We start from the raw sequence: 14148 nt of genomic DNA on the forward strand, positions 1-14148 counted from the left end.
CCCCCCCCCCCTCACAATGCATGCGGATGATGTCTTTGAGGCTCATTAAAAGCGCAGGGAAGGAACCGTCAACTAAATTAAATAAATTGTTAAAATGAAGGTTTTCGAACATTACGTTCATCGTCAGGTTTCCTTGAAATTATTTACGACGTATATATAGATTTAAAACAGGATTATCAATTTAAAGCTTTCTTACGAACGTTTTCGAACTCTGAGTTAATCGTCAGGTTATAAACAATACAAAATGCTAAAATGAAAAGCCAGAAAATAGAATGCAAATCACTAAAGTCACTCATTCAAGGAAATATCCCGGAGTGTCACATGGATCAGTTCACGGTCCCTTGCTTTTCTTGGTTTTTATCAATGACCTTCCCAACTGCTCCATGTCAGACTCTTTTGGTTACGCTGATGATTTCAAGATAGTTGGAACCAACCCAGTGGCAATAATTAAAGACATTCGGAGGATCTGGAAATGGTGCCAAAGTAATCTCATGGAAATAAATTTATCAAAAAGTAAATGCTTGTGGTTGAAGGGCGTCGGCACAGTCCGCTTGCCAAATTTCAGTTTTGGAAGCACTTCAGTAATGAAAGCCCTAGTAGTTGTAGCCGACACTCTTGCATGGGCAACCCATTCTCAATCTCGTACTCAAAAGGCTTCAAACGCTCTTTCCTCTATCAAGAGAAACCTTTCTTTGGCAAATTACGCAAACAGGAAAAATTCGTATGTCAGTTATATTGTTCCAATTATCAGTTACGGCTCAAGTGTGTGGAAACCAGGCAAAGTTGAACTCAGTCAAATTGAAAGTGTACAGAAAGAAGCAGCAAATTGAATCAGTGGAGCCAAAATTCCTTACAAAGAACAACTCTTAAAACTCAATTTACTTCCCTTGTCCTTATACCAAGAGCTACATGTCGTTTTGTTATTTGCAAAAATTTTAACGGGGAAAGTTGATTTAAACTGGAAACTTCACATATCAAAAACCGAGCCAGGTACAACTCGATACCAAACGACTCGTAACTTCATATGACGACAACCGAAACTCAGGAAATGTGAATCCGATTATTGGTAAAGGGCCTGCCACCTTGAGAACACCTTCAACGAGTTCTTCCAATACGATAACCTATTTCATGAAAACCACAATGCCAAAATTCTCGATCTGTATTTTGTCTACTTCAGACTGCGTTACGATGAAAGCAACACGTGCTCTTGCCGAATTATGTGTTGTTGCAACAATTGCATGAACGTGAAAAAACTGAATTTTGTTATCTAATAAACTGAACGAAACAAACTGGTGTTAATGTAAAGCCATTGGACTTTTTCCTAAATTCTGTTTTATAATAATTATTTTTATTAAATAAAACGAATTTTTGCATATCTACAGTCTTATTTACAAAACTTCACATCTGAGTATGAATTTATTTTCGATTTAATGTGGCAGATGCACATCGACATGTTTTTTTTATTAAAAAACCAACATAAATTACCTTAAAGTAACTTTAGATTTGTTAAATTTTGAAGTTGAAGTTTTCGTTTCATAACGTGTCTTTCTTTCAAATTGGAATTTCATCTCCAAACTAGGCTTTCAGTGTCAATTCTCAAGTTCGGTTTTCGTCGCGCGTGTTGATGGCTTCAGTGTTCTTAAATAGAGCGCCTCTAGTGTCATTAGCTTAGAGTGGTAGCCACACTGGTCTAAAATCTTCCACTGGAAAGCTGTTTATCACCGTTACACTCAATTGCATGTATTCCCATCTTTGAGACCACCTTGGCATGCTCTGCAACCCTTGTGGAAATATGTCGGCATGTCTGCCCTACATAGATGGATTTGCATCCATTTCAAGTGATTTCGTAAACCACGTGGGGTTGGAGGTCTATATCAAAGCTAGATTTCAGGCTAGGTAAACAGCTCTTAAGTTTCCGGTTGGTTAAAATTGTCTGTACAGGATGAGTTTTGTTCAGCTTCTTTACAAACTCAATAGAGATGTTGCCTCTGTACTGTAATACAAATTGTTATTTTTCAGTACTTTTCAGTTGTTTTACCGCTATACCCGCGTTATATCCTTTTCTTTGTTCTTTCAATCGAAGCTGGTTAATTGTATCCTTGACAGTATTCCCTCCCCAATGCCTAGGATATTGATTAGGTTTCCAATTTTTTTCATTTTTTTGTTAATGCTTCGTGGAACGTTTCCCAATTGCTGTTAGCTCGAAACAGGCGGTGTACTGTTCCCTGTATTTTGCTTTTCTTATATTGAAGGGGTGCACAGATAGGATAGTTCAGAACCGTTCATGTATCTGATGGTTTTTGATACCATGTGCGAAAAAATGTCCCCTCCTGTTGTACAACAATTGACATGAACTAAATTAACAACGATTTTTGAAAATCAATTACAGTTAAAATCACAGTTAATATAACTAAAATAACAATTTTTTTTATTCACTCCACCAAATATTTTACAATCTTCATTTCATAGTTTCTGAAAATCCTGGTATTTGATTCTAATTCCTAAAATAGTGTTTTTAATTTTCTTTTCTATCTCTTTTTAACCTCCTTTACTAATCGGGGTTACCTTTTATGGAAGAAAGTGACAACCTAATGACAAAAACTGAGACACAGAAAAATTGAAGTTTGCATCTACTAATGAAACAGTAAAAGATAAGTGAAAAGAATAACCACAGGCTCGGGACGTCCCAACCGGAACCGGCAACTCTAGCTGAAGTTCATAGAATGGTACTCCGTTTCAGCTTGTTCTGTCAGCGCCCGGTAGCAGTTACAAGAACCCTAGTATTCAAGAGGTTGGGGGACAAGATAATGTTCAATGTTAAAAAATATCCTCTAGAATACTTTGAGCATGCAAAGCCTTCATACAAAACCTACAATCCACTCTTGAGAGAATCAACAGTAATGGAAAACTGACATAAATAAATCTGACAATAAGCAGAAACGACGATAGGAAAAATAGCTGTCATTGGTACTAAAAATCTACTTATACCGGCATAATATGAAATTTGCGTAGCTGCGATATGTAAAACACAAGGAAGCGTGATTCACGGGCTGAAAAAAGAGTTTTCACCGCAACCAGTTAGTGCTACTATTTAATATAGCTCTTAAGAAAAATAGAGTGACCTGTACTAAAAATTAGTATCAAACTGAGTGCTCTTCCAGCGTTGTTCATGAGACGTTCGATAAAATAATCAAAAGAGGAAAAATTACAGCAAATCCCTCAAGAATGAACAAGATATCAAAACAGTTAAATGTAAGAACTAAAATAAGCTTAAGCTGGCGTTTATGTTCGTTACAGAGGGAAAAATACTCAAGTTTTGCAAGTGGACTGAAAAAACTATGTTATGTTCAAATCATTCTCACAACAAGAAAATTAGAACTTTCTTGCCCAACCTCAAATCATTTTTTAAGAAAAATTTGGAACCGCATTTGGGACATAAAGTGGATGCAATTTCATATATGTTGACCAAACCAACAGACATGCTTCCACTAGAATAACGAAACGAGCAACATATTCCAGTAACAGACACAGGCAAACAGGCTGCCGTGTGATGACATAGCATAAAAGTTGCTTGGCACTGACTACACTGATTTCGACAATTTCAATCATCATCAACGGAAACGCAACAATTGTTTTTGATCGATTGTCCTTTTGTCATCAAACTTGAACCCTTCAAATCAATTTAATATTTTGGGATTCCTTATAATGTCTAATTAAATAGAAGTACGCAGGACATCATTGATCTATCTCATGGTTGCATGTGAAAATGGTAGTATTGATGCACAAAAAAAATTCATTGTCCATTTTGGATCTTTCATTGAAAATGTCAACTTTAACTTCATGTCAAATTTCAGTGACTGGACACGTACTAAAAATGAATTGTGCTTTGACTCTGAGAGCCTGCCCTTCTTCAGAAAAGGGAGTATTTCGGCTTTTACCCGTCTCTAAACCACTAGTCTCTTATTGGGAGAAGCTCAACAGATTTGTTTTCAATACTTTCAGTTTTCGGATCGTTTTCATTTGTGCCGCTGACGCACGCATCACATTTTAACATGATGATTCTGTTTTGTAATGGCACGTGCTTTGTAACTGGAGGCGCAAAACGACCTGGTACACTTTGAGTGCTCCGAAATGAGTCATATACCGAAATGATAAAATTTTTCTTTGTCCAATTGTTTTTTCTCAGCGAATTCTATTGGTTCACTTTGGTTCTACCTCTCTTCAACCCAATTAAAACTTGAGGAACAGAAAACTACTCATACTCAACATTTGGGCAATAAACAGCTTGCATTTGCTAGAAATCAAGAATAAAGACAAAATATTGCTCAAAAATAACTTGAAAGTTTTGAAAAATTTTCTTATTCTCGTAAACGAACAGTGCGTTCAATTAAAATCAAATATGCTGCAGGTCATACATTAAATCTTTGCAAAAACAGTTATTTTAGGCGTACCATTATACCTCGGAATATTTTCCCTGGAGAATGAAGATGAGAGTCCCCGACATAAATTTATAACTCAGGAAGTGTGTAACCTATAAAAAAGTGAGACTGGTTTTTGAATAGACAACTGGCAATATATTTACAAAATTGGTTTTGCCTTTTAAAACCTCAAAGTCCAGAAGACCTCTGAGGGTACTTTTGTCCACATAATGCAATATAAATTTTTATATTGCAGCGTCAATTTTTATATTGCAAGCTATTCAATAGTTAACAATTTTGGGGTTGGGATCCAGTGAAGTATTCCTGCACTAACGTTATACCCCAGAATAATTTCCTGGCGAAAAACAATGAGAGGCCCCGATGTAACATTGACGCATGGAGGGTGCAACATCAGAAAAAAATGAGACTGCTCTAAAAATTGAATTAACAAATAAATTATAAACACACAATCATGGCAAACTGGTAGTAGACTAACCACATTGATTTCCCTTTTATAAACCTTCAAGTTCTGATGCCTTCTGAGGGTACTTTTGTCCAGCAGAAGCGTAAAGCAAATTTAACATTTGTTCCCGAGCGTCAATTCGATAGTTCACAAAATCTGAGATGCTATCCACTGAAATAAGCTTCAATTCCATAGTGACAACCTACAAGAGCGAAATTTGTTCAGACAGAGCATGCCACAGCCAGCGGCTACATTTTAATTTCAAAAATTCTTAAAGAGGATACTTCAGCATTAGTCAAATATATAATTTGATTAGGAAATTCATCAAAGTTCGTCTATTTTTTTTTAATGAGCAGGCTATCTAATTTCTGACAATCTGCAATATTAAATACCTCTGAACAGTAACTTGCTTTCATGACTTTGTGATACAAGCTTCCTCAATCATAATTCAGCATTCTTGTCTACAATTGAATAAAATTTTTAGAAAGTTTTTTATTGTAATTGTCATTGAATCTATCTATCGATTTCTAGGAAATGAATTAAGTTAACAACGATTTTTTGAAATCAATTACAGTTAAAATCACATTGACAACCTTTTTTTAAAATTGATACACCTAGATATGCTATTTTACAACCTGGTATACAAAAGAGGTCAAATTTTCGAAAATGGTGCTTTCCATGTTAGTCTGATTTTAAGACGTTTCTCGTTTTGTGGATCCAAATATTTGGTTAGTCGTGAACTCATCCTCTGTCAAACGTAGATCGTCAGGGTTTAGTTGACGATAGATACTGGGGATTTAGTTTCTAGCTCAACTGATTTGAAATTACTCGGTTTTAAGTAGGGTGCAGGATACTGCTATTTAATAGGTATATCAGAACAATTAGGCAAAGAGTATCTGAAAGGCAGAGGCGTCTATTGTTACTCTTTCACTAGCTATATCCCTACCCGGGTCGAGGTGTCACCGCTAAAAATCGCTAAAAGATGTAAGATTTGCGGTGAATTTGAGTAAAAGTGTAAGATTTGCGTTCAATGCGATGAATGCGGTGAAAAAAAAACTTTTAAGCGGTGAAAAATTTTTTTTCAGCGCTTAAGCGGTGAAAGAAAATTTTTCACCGCTACAAGCAGGATGCGGTGAAAAAAAATTTCACCGCTACCACCAGAATGTGGTGAAAAAAATTTTTCACCGCTACCAGCAGAATGCGGTGAAAAAAAATTTTCACCGCTAAAATCGCAAATCTTACAAATATTCACCGCGCTAATTTCAACGCTTATCTTATATTCACAGGAAACATCATTGAAGCAAGTGACAGATGGCTCAGTGGATTACGAAGTTGGTGACACGCATGAGGTAAAGGTTCGAACCCTTGTACGTGAGTTTCTTTTGTGTAAGAATTCCGGTGAATGCTGTGAAAAAAAATTTTTCACCGCAAAATTCAACGCAATTCTTACAAAAATTCACCGCTTTCAGCGCATTCAACGCTAAAAGATGCGGGCGCTTTGCCGTAAAAAAAGTTTTTTTTTTCACCGCTATTCACCGCTAATCTTACATTATTTTTTGTCAAAACCTCGACCCGGGTAAATGGATCTTTCCCTAGATGAAATTGGGGGGAGCATACAACGTACTGGGGGGCATAAACGGAGAAGATCCCCTGACTAGTATAGTTATCTGTAAAATTCAAACAATTAGCCTCTAGGATGTTATTTTTAAAACGTGTACCGATATGAAGAATATGTTATTATCACCACTATAACCCTTAGCACAACGGCAATGCTTAAAATTGATTCATGATCAAAAGGATTCTTCTGGAAGAACTTGTAACTGGAGAAAGAAGAGCCAAGCCAGCTGGGGAAATGTTCAGAAAAACCATTCACTACCCAGGTTGAGGTAGCGCTCGAAATCGCCTCTGATCAGACCGTCCCAGACAAGTGGGACCTCTGATCAGACCGTCCCAGACCGAAGTGACCTCTGATCAGACGAGAATCCGCTCGAAGATCATTGTGCGCTCGAAGTGCGTTCGAAGGCGCCTCTGATCAGGCGAGTTCCAGACCGAAGTGACCCCTGATCAGACAAGTTCCAGATCATTGTCCAGACGAGTTCCAGACCATTGTCCAGACTAAACTGCGTCCGAAAGAGAAAGATTTTAAACTGGTCAGAGAAAGATTTTAAACATGAACAAATCTCTCAATATCGTTATAATATATTCAATTCATCTATCATTTTATCAATCTCATATTCAACTAACAAAAAACCAATCCTGAAAGTGTTGTTAATGAAAGTAAATCGAAAAAAAATGGTCAAAAAATTACTGAGCATGCCATTTTTTTATGCTTTTAACTGAAAAAATGAACTTAGACAGCTCTGCATAAAAACGTCTTGATCTACTTTGATTCAAAATCTTTTCTTGAGGACCTAATTGTTGTCCATGATGATTGCAAAGCTATTAATGTCACTTTCGGATCAGTACCTCAAAGTGTGATAGGAAAGCCACAAGCAAGTACTCCACTTTGTGCAGGAAAGTCCTTTGGGAGTGAGTCTTTTATAAAAAGAGATTTTTCACTAAAAGTTGCTTTTCCACTAAAAGAGATTTTTAACTTGCTTAAGATTTAAAATCCTGACTTTTCCTCTTAATCCCGACTTTTATTTTGCTTTATCTTCCAGTTTCATTCTCACCTTCAAAAGTCTTAAGCTCAAAAGTCTTTACTTTTTGCTAAGTTTTATCCCTCATCTTCAAAATCTTACTAGAGAAATTTTCGAGAAGTCAGAGCCTCTTTGAGGCTGAGTGTTAAAAAATGAGCCAAATTGAAAGGCTTCTATCTGAAGCCAGAATGACAGCCGACGAAACAACACAAGATGAAAGCGATTTTAATGAAGTGCGAAGTAAAAGAAAAAGGTTCAGAAAACAAGCACAAATTCCAATCACCAACGTTAGACCAATTGTTGTTTCTATTGATCCAAGGCCATCACAAATACAGTTTGCGAGAGCAATCAGATCAAACTTTCCAGTGGTCAAAATAAAGCACATAAGAGAGCTGAAGAACAATACCGATTTCTTTATTCAACCTGAGGACCTCGCTTCTAGAGAATGTCTAATGCTGACCGTAAACCTAACTCAAGCCTTTCCTAATGCTGCTGTGAATGCCAGAAACACACTTCCCAAGCCAAAAACCAAACCAAGCTTCGTGATTGTAAATGTGCATCACAGCATTAGTGAAGATGAGATAAAAGCTGAGCTCCTAAACAACAACGCAATGAATGTCAGCAAAGTTACACGAATAACAAGCCGAGCAACTGGCCAACCAACAAAATTAATTCGAGTCATAACTGATTCCAATAACCATATTAGTGCAGCTCAAAAACATGGTGTCAAAATAGGTTGGCAGCTATACCGATGTGAAGCAAGCCGTGAACCACCCATGTAATGCAATGTTTCAAATGCCAACAATTTGGTCACTCAGCAAAAGAATGCAGTAATGCTACTCTATGTCTTCGCTGCTCGCAGGAGCACAATGTTAAAGAATGTACTGTTCAAAAAGAAAACGCTAAGTGTTCTAACTGTGGCGGTGCTCATGCGACAGTTTATCGCGGTTGTCCGGCCTATCAGCAGAAGCTAGCTGAGGCTTCAAGAAAGATAAATGAGAATAAATACTCTACTGCAGCGAAAAACTTGAAACCGCAAACCAACGTTGAAACGCCACCACAAACTGAAAAAATAGCTGTTCTTGTAGCCGAAGTCTTGAGCAAAATAAGAACAGTTCTAAACACCATGTCCTATAGTGATATAATAAACATTGTCTCTAACAGCGCCTCACGCATCTTCAATGAAAAAATTGATGGCCAAAAAATACATGAGAGCATTAAGAGTGCAAATGCAATCCCTGTTAATTCAATGCCGCCTAACAACATATCAAACAGCCAAAACTTTAACCAAAATGGATAAGCTCAAAATTTTGCAATGGAACTGTCGAGGTCTAAACAACAAAATAAACGATCTCATTTTTTTCTTAGCCGAAAATGACATAGACATAATTTGCGTGAATGAAGTGAAAAAATGGCAGAAAACCAACCCTTTTCGCAATTATGTTGTTGCAACAGAAACTTATACCAACAGTCATCATGGCTCTCTTATTTTAATAAAGAACAACATCGTCATAAACCAAACAGAACCAGCTGAAAAAGAGAACGATTGCAGCGGAAAAACACTGGAAATACTAAAATTATGCATCACGCTACCGTATTTTGGAGACTTTTGGATAATATCTGTTTACAATTCACCTGGAAAACCCCTCTCACTAGAAAAAGTATTCTCAGAAAGTATGACAAATGTTTTTGTTTGTGGTGACTTCAACTCTCCCCACCAAGAATTAAACTGCTCTTATGATTCTGAAAACGGTGAGAAACTCCTGAAACTAATAGACAACGGTCATTTTAAACTGCTAAACAACGGTCACCACACATATCAGTCGTTCGACGGAAAAAGTAAAAACATGCTCGATTTACACTTTTGCGATAGTACAGTTTTTAGGAATTTTAGTAATTTCGAAGTCTCAGAGGATCTGGGAAGTGACCATAGAACCACAATCACAACGTTTAACCTCAATATAAGCAAAAAATTTGAATTGAAATCGGAAATTGACTTCAGACAATTCAGAGAAAACGCTAGAAAATCGTATAGATCATCGGACCTTTGGCCTGCGCAGTATCCGGGAAAGGATGAACTAAATAAGTTTAGCAGCAATCTGGTTGAAATAATACACAAATCGTTGGAAGACTCCTATGTCAACAAAAACAAGCTGCCTTACAGTATTGAGACACAAAGATTGATAAAACTGAAAAGGAAAAAGCGAAGAGAACTCAAAGGTGCAGTTAACGATGAATTTAGGTCTCTAAAAACCGAGATAAATTATCTGCAGAAAGAAATCAAACGATCAATCAGGCAACCAGAAGAACAAAAAAGAGCTAAAATTTTGGCACGTGCAAGAGATAAGGGCAGCAAAGTTTTTTGGAGAGCAATAAAAGAACTAACAAATGACCACGAGTCAAAACAAAAAAACTTGCGACTATCCCGATTTAACATATAAAGAGTCGAAGGCAGTCACAGATCATGAGAAAAGCGAGCTTTTCAAACAACTCCTAAAAGACACAATGAAAGACCACACAACAGTACCAACAGAAATTGCCGAACACCACGAGAAAATCGAAAAAGAAACCAAAGCATTTCTAAGTACAAACGTCGACACCGAGCAACTTTGTATTGTGATTAAAACAAAAGAATTCGATGAAATATTGAGAGTATCGAGAAAGTCATGCCCAGGACCAGATAAAATCAGCTACAAAGTGCTCAGTGAGTTACCACGGAGTATAAAAGCCCTAGCCTGCCTCCTCATTTCTAGTTCAATTAACAACTCGTATGTTCCAGTAAATTGGAAAGAATCACAGATAACAATGATACCAAAGCAAGATAAAGACAGATCAAAGGCTGAAAATTATCGACCTATTAGTCTTACAAATTGCCTGGCCAAAGTTTGCGAAACTGTTGTGAAAAACCTTGTCTTAGAACATTGCGAAAGTCTAAATGTATTTGGCGAAACTCAGAGCGCTTACAGGAAACATCGCTGTACCACAGATAATCTTATCAAACTCACTCAGCACGTTAGTGAAGCTTTCCAATGGTCTGAAATGGTTGGTTTACTTTGCTTGGATGTTGAAAAAGCATTTGATGCCGTATGGCGTCTAGGGTTGATCCACAAATTGAATTCAATTGAGCTGAAGATCCCAATCATTAGGTGGATAAATTCATTCTTGTCACAAAGGAACGTTTACATAAAGATAAATACTATTGTTAGCGCCAGTTTCTGCCCGACAGCCAGTGTGCCCCAAGGCAGCGTAATTGCTCCCATTCTCTTCCTTATATACGTTAGCCGATTGCCAAAAATGAAGGCACAGATTTCACAGTTCGCTGACGATTTTGCCCTGTACTACAGATCTCGCTCAACACAACTAATTCAAAACAATCTGCAATCATCACTAAATAGCCTTATAGACTGGTGTGACCACTTGAAAATTAAAATAAATCCTAACAAAACTCAGTACATGATTTTTAAAAACCCATCTAAGAAAAAGTCTGAGCTCAATTTAAAAATAAAAGGCGTACCCGTCGGAAAAACACAAACGCTAAAGTTTCTGGGTATTACTCTCACTCCTCATCTCAGATGGAACGATCACTGCCAAAGCCTAATAAAGAGAGCAAACAGCAGGTTATTTCAACTGTGGAGACTTAGCAATCTAAACATCAACGAAGAGAGTCTTTTATTGGTATACAAATCTTGGATCCGGCCTCTTTTTTTGTACTCAAATGCCTGTTGGATTGACCAATCCCAAGCACTCATTAATAAAATACAATGTGTCCAGAATAGAGCCTTGAGGATCTGCCTAAGAAAACCTAGATTTTACAAGGTCCAAAAACTTCATGAAGACGCAAACATGCAAACAATTAGAGAAGTTCAGATTAAACTAGCAAACGGGTATATTAGTCGGGCAATTAAACACAACACACAGTCTGTAGTGGAACTAATCCACAAAAAAAGGCAGTGCCCGCTTAATAATTGCAAAAGTACTCTCGATCACCTTCAATACTAAACAAAAAGAAAAAAAAAGAAATGACAAACTGGTGCACACTAGCCATCCGGCGTAGGTAGCAGCTCAAAACACTGATGAATGACAGAATGAGGATCGAGCCCCAGTGCATCCCCAACTTCAAGGCCTTAAATTGTTTTCCAAGAAAAATCGGCAGCAGGACTGACATCAGTGGAAAACTTAGGAATTGAATAAATAGGAAGAAGAAGACAAAAACGGGAAAACAAGGAAGTGCAACTTTATATTGAAATCTCAGGGGAAAACATCACACGATTTTAATGACTAGCAAACGAAATAAGACAAATTATTAGCCAGCAGCGCAATTGTGAGGAGCAACGAACACGAAGATCTCTATACCTACAGCTACGGTTCGACTCCAACTTTGTTTATTTATCACTATGCGATATTGTTTTTCTTTTTTTTTCATATATCAGTCAAAGCGTTTACTACCTACAGCCAACTCAAAATGATTTAGTATAATTGTTGAAGCCAAGCCGATTGGCGCAGCGGAGAATTACGTATACACGTAACTAACAAATCGAACCGATAAGAGTTCGAAGCCGAGAAGTGTCACCTTCCTTTTATTTCCTACTCTTACTTTTTATTTTGCACATGTGCGTCCTTTTATCCGATCAGAAATATTATGAGTGTATGGCCAGCCGCTTGCTTAGTCAATTCGGGGCCAGACACAACTTAATTTTAATCCACTTCATTCTTTTCATTCTATTCAGCCAGCCGCTCGCTTAGTAAATTCGGGGTTGAACAGATCACCAAAAACACCAAAACAAAAGCTGGCAATTATCAATTTAAACAAGCTTCGTTTCCTTTTGAAATCTTTATTTCAGTCTTTTTACCATCTATTTCATACTCCACTGAATTAAATTAAACAAGAGAAACACTTCATCATCTAGCTTTGTGCTGCGCGCGGTTTGGTTTCAGTGGTTTTATGGTTAGGTCAGCGTAGCACTTTTAATCAAGCACTTCTTATTTTTCGTCAGTTTTGATTTTTTTTATTCACTTTCCTTTATGAAATTAAAACAAAATTCATTTTAACTTTTTCAGTCCTTTCTTTTCGAACAGAAAATTTTGCATTTGTTCTCCTCAGACTGACGACTATTATATTATACGAATTAAGATCATTTGTTTTATACTACCTATCTTCTTTAATTGGTTGGAAGTTAATTCGTATTGCGATCGAAAAAATATTGAAAATATGGGCCATCAAACATGGAACTTAGCGCGGACAGCTAACTCAATATGAACAATGCGAGCGTGGGTTCGAGACTCACGATGAGCCAATTTCATCTGTCTCAACTTTTCAGACAATTCCAAACTGAGAACAATGAAACTATGATGCCAAACGAGTCCCACCAACGTCATCAATCTTTTAATATCCTGAAAATTTGTGTTTTTTGTTTAATTAATTAACAGTACTTGTTACTTACCTTGTGATAATGAAAGTTGTCGATCACACCATCCCTACGAGGCTAGCCATGAATCCGATCCATTATCTTTTTGAAATGCCAAGTTCAGCCAGTAGAAGCCCTCCATGGTGCTTGAAATGGCTGAGTGCGCCGGATGCAAAAGAAGTCTTTAATACAACAGGAACAGAAACTCAGTTTTAACGAGAACTTTCTGCTTCAATACTTCTTTTTAAACTGAAACTCTTTGTTAATATGTATTAAACTTCTTTTAACGAATGGTTGTACATAAATTGTGTAATTGGGCTGAAATGCTTTTAGCCTAATTGTTGTGATAAACTTATTAAATAGGTAAGTATCAACTCTAATTGATAAGTTTTATTTGAATGCACTCTGCGTTAGCGGAGTGCAGCCTCAAGAAGGCAACTCAGCGATTTGCACTAACATAAAAGTTAGTTTAATAAAGGGAAATTCTACAATTTGTATTGATGTTTCCGAGACAGTTCCAAATATCAAATATACAGTAAACGCAAGCAGGGGAACTTATAGAATGGCCTTTACAAGTATATGGGGTGTGTTTGGAGCAATGGTTATTGCTGAAATTGTCATTTACAAAAAGTATCCGCGCTCGATGAGGCTTAACTTTTTCGATCACCGAACTTTTTGGTCACCGAATCATCAATTTTAGTCCGATTTGGCTCATTTTTTGTGGGTATGCTCCACTTGAGCCATAATTGGGGATAAAACAAAAAATCTGGCACAGCGAACTATTTTGGACAAGTTCTTACCGATTTCAAAAAAAGTATCCGCGCTCGATGAGGCTTAACTTTTTCGATCACCGAACTTTGTTTTGGTCACCAAATCATCAATTTTAGTCCGATTTGGCTCATTTTTTGTGGGCATGCTCCACTTGAGCCATAATTTGGGATAAAACAAAAAAAATGGCACAGCGAACCATTTTGGACAAGTTTTTACCGATTTCAAAAAAATGTATCCGCGCTCGATGAGGCTTAACTTTTTCGATCACCGAGACTTTTTGAGGCTCTAAAATGTGTAATTATCGAATAAAAGTATTCTATGGGTTTTGAATACTCAAAAAAAAGCCTACAACACCTGGTGTTCCCAAGTGGTCACCCATCCAAGTACTAACCGGGCCCAATGTTGCTTAACTTCGGTGATCGGACGAGAACCGGTGCATTCAACATGGTATG

The 14148-nt window shown here is 37.1% G+C and overlaps 1 protein-coding gene and 1 pseudogene across 3 annotated transcripts in view; one reads left to right on the plus strand and one right to left on the minus strand.

Moving 5' to 3' along the window:
- The first annotated feature begins 13263 nt into the window (after positions 1-13263).
- The window catches only part of LOC142351537 (sialin-like), a 438741-nt gene continuing 437856 nt past the window's right edge, over positions 13264-14148 (plus strand). For 2 of the 3 annotated variants that reach the window (XM_075403611.1, XM_075403612.1), the window contains exon 1: positions 13273-13288. The gene's annotated coding sequence lies outside the window, so the exon portion shown is untranslated. Of the gene's footprint in view, positions 13289-14148 lie in introns of all 3 variants that reach the window. The other variant, XM_075403610.1, reaches the window with a different exon arrangement.
- On the minus strand, positions 14039-14148 carry LOC142352318 (5S ribosomal RNA; annotated as a pseudogene).

Source organism: Convolutriloba macropyga, chromosome 13, assembly GCF_964194025.1.
Source record: "Convolutriloba macropyga chromosome 13, txConMacr16.3, whole genome shotgun sequence".
Taxonomy (NCBI): domain Eukaryota; kingdom Metazoa; phylum Xenacoelomorpha; order Acoela; family Convolutidae; genus Convolutriloba; species Convolutriloba macropyga.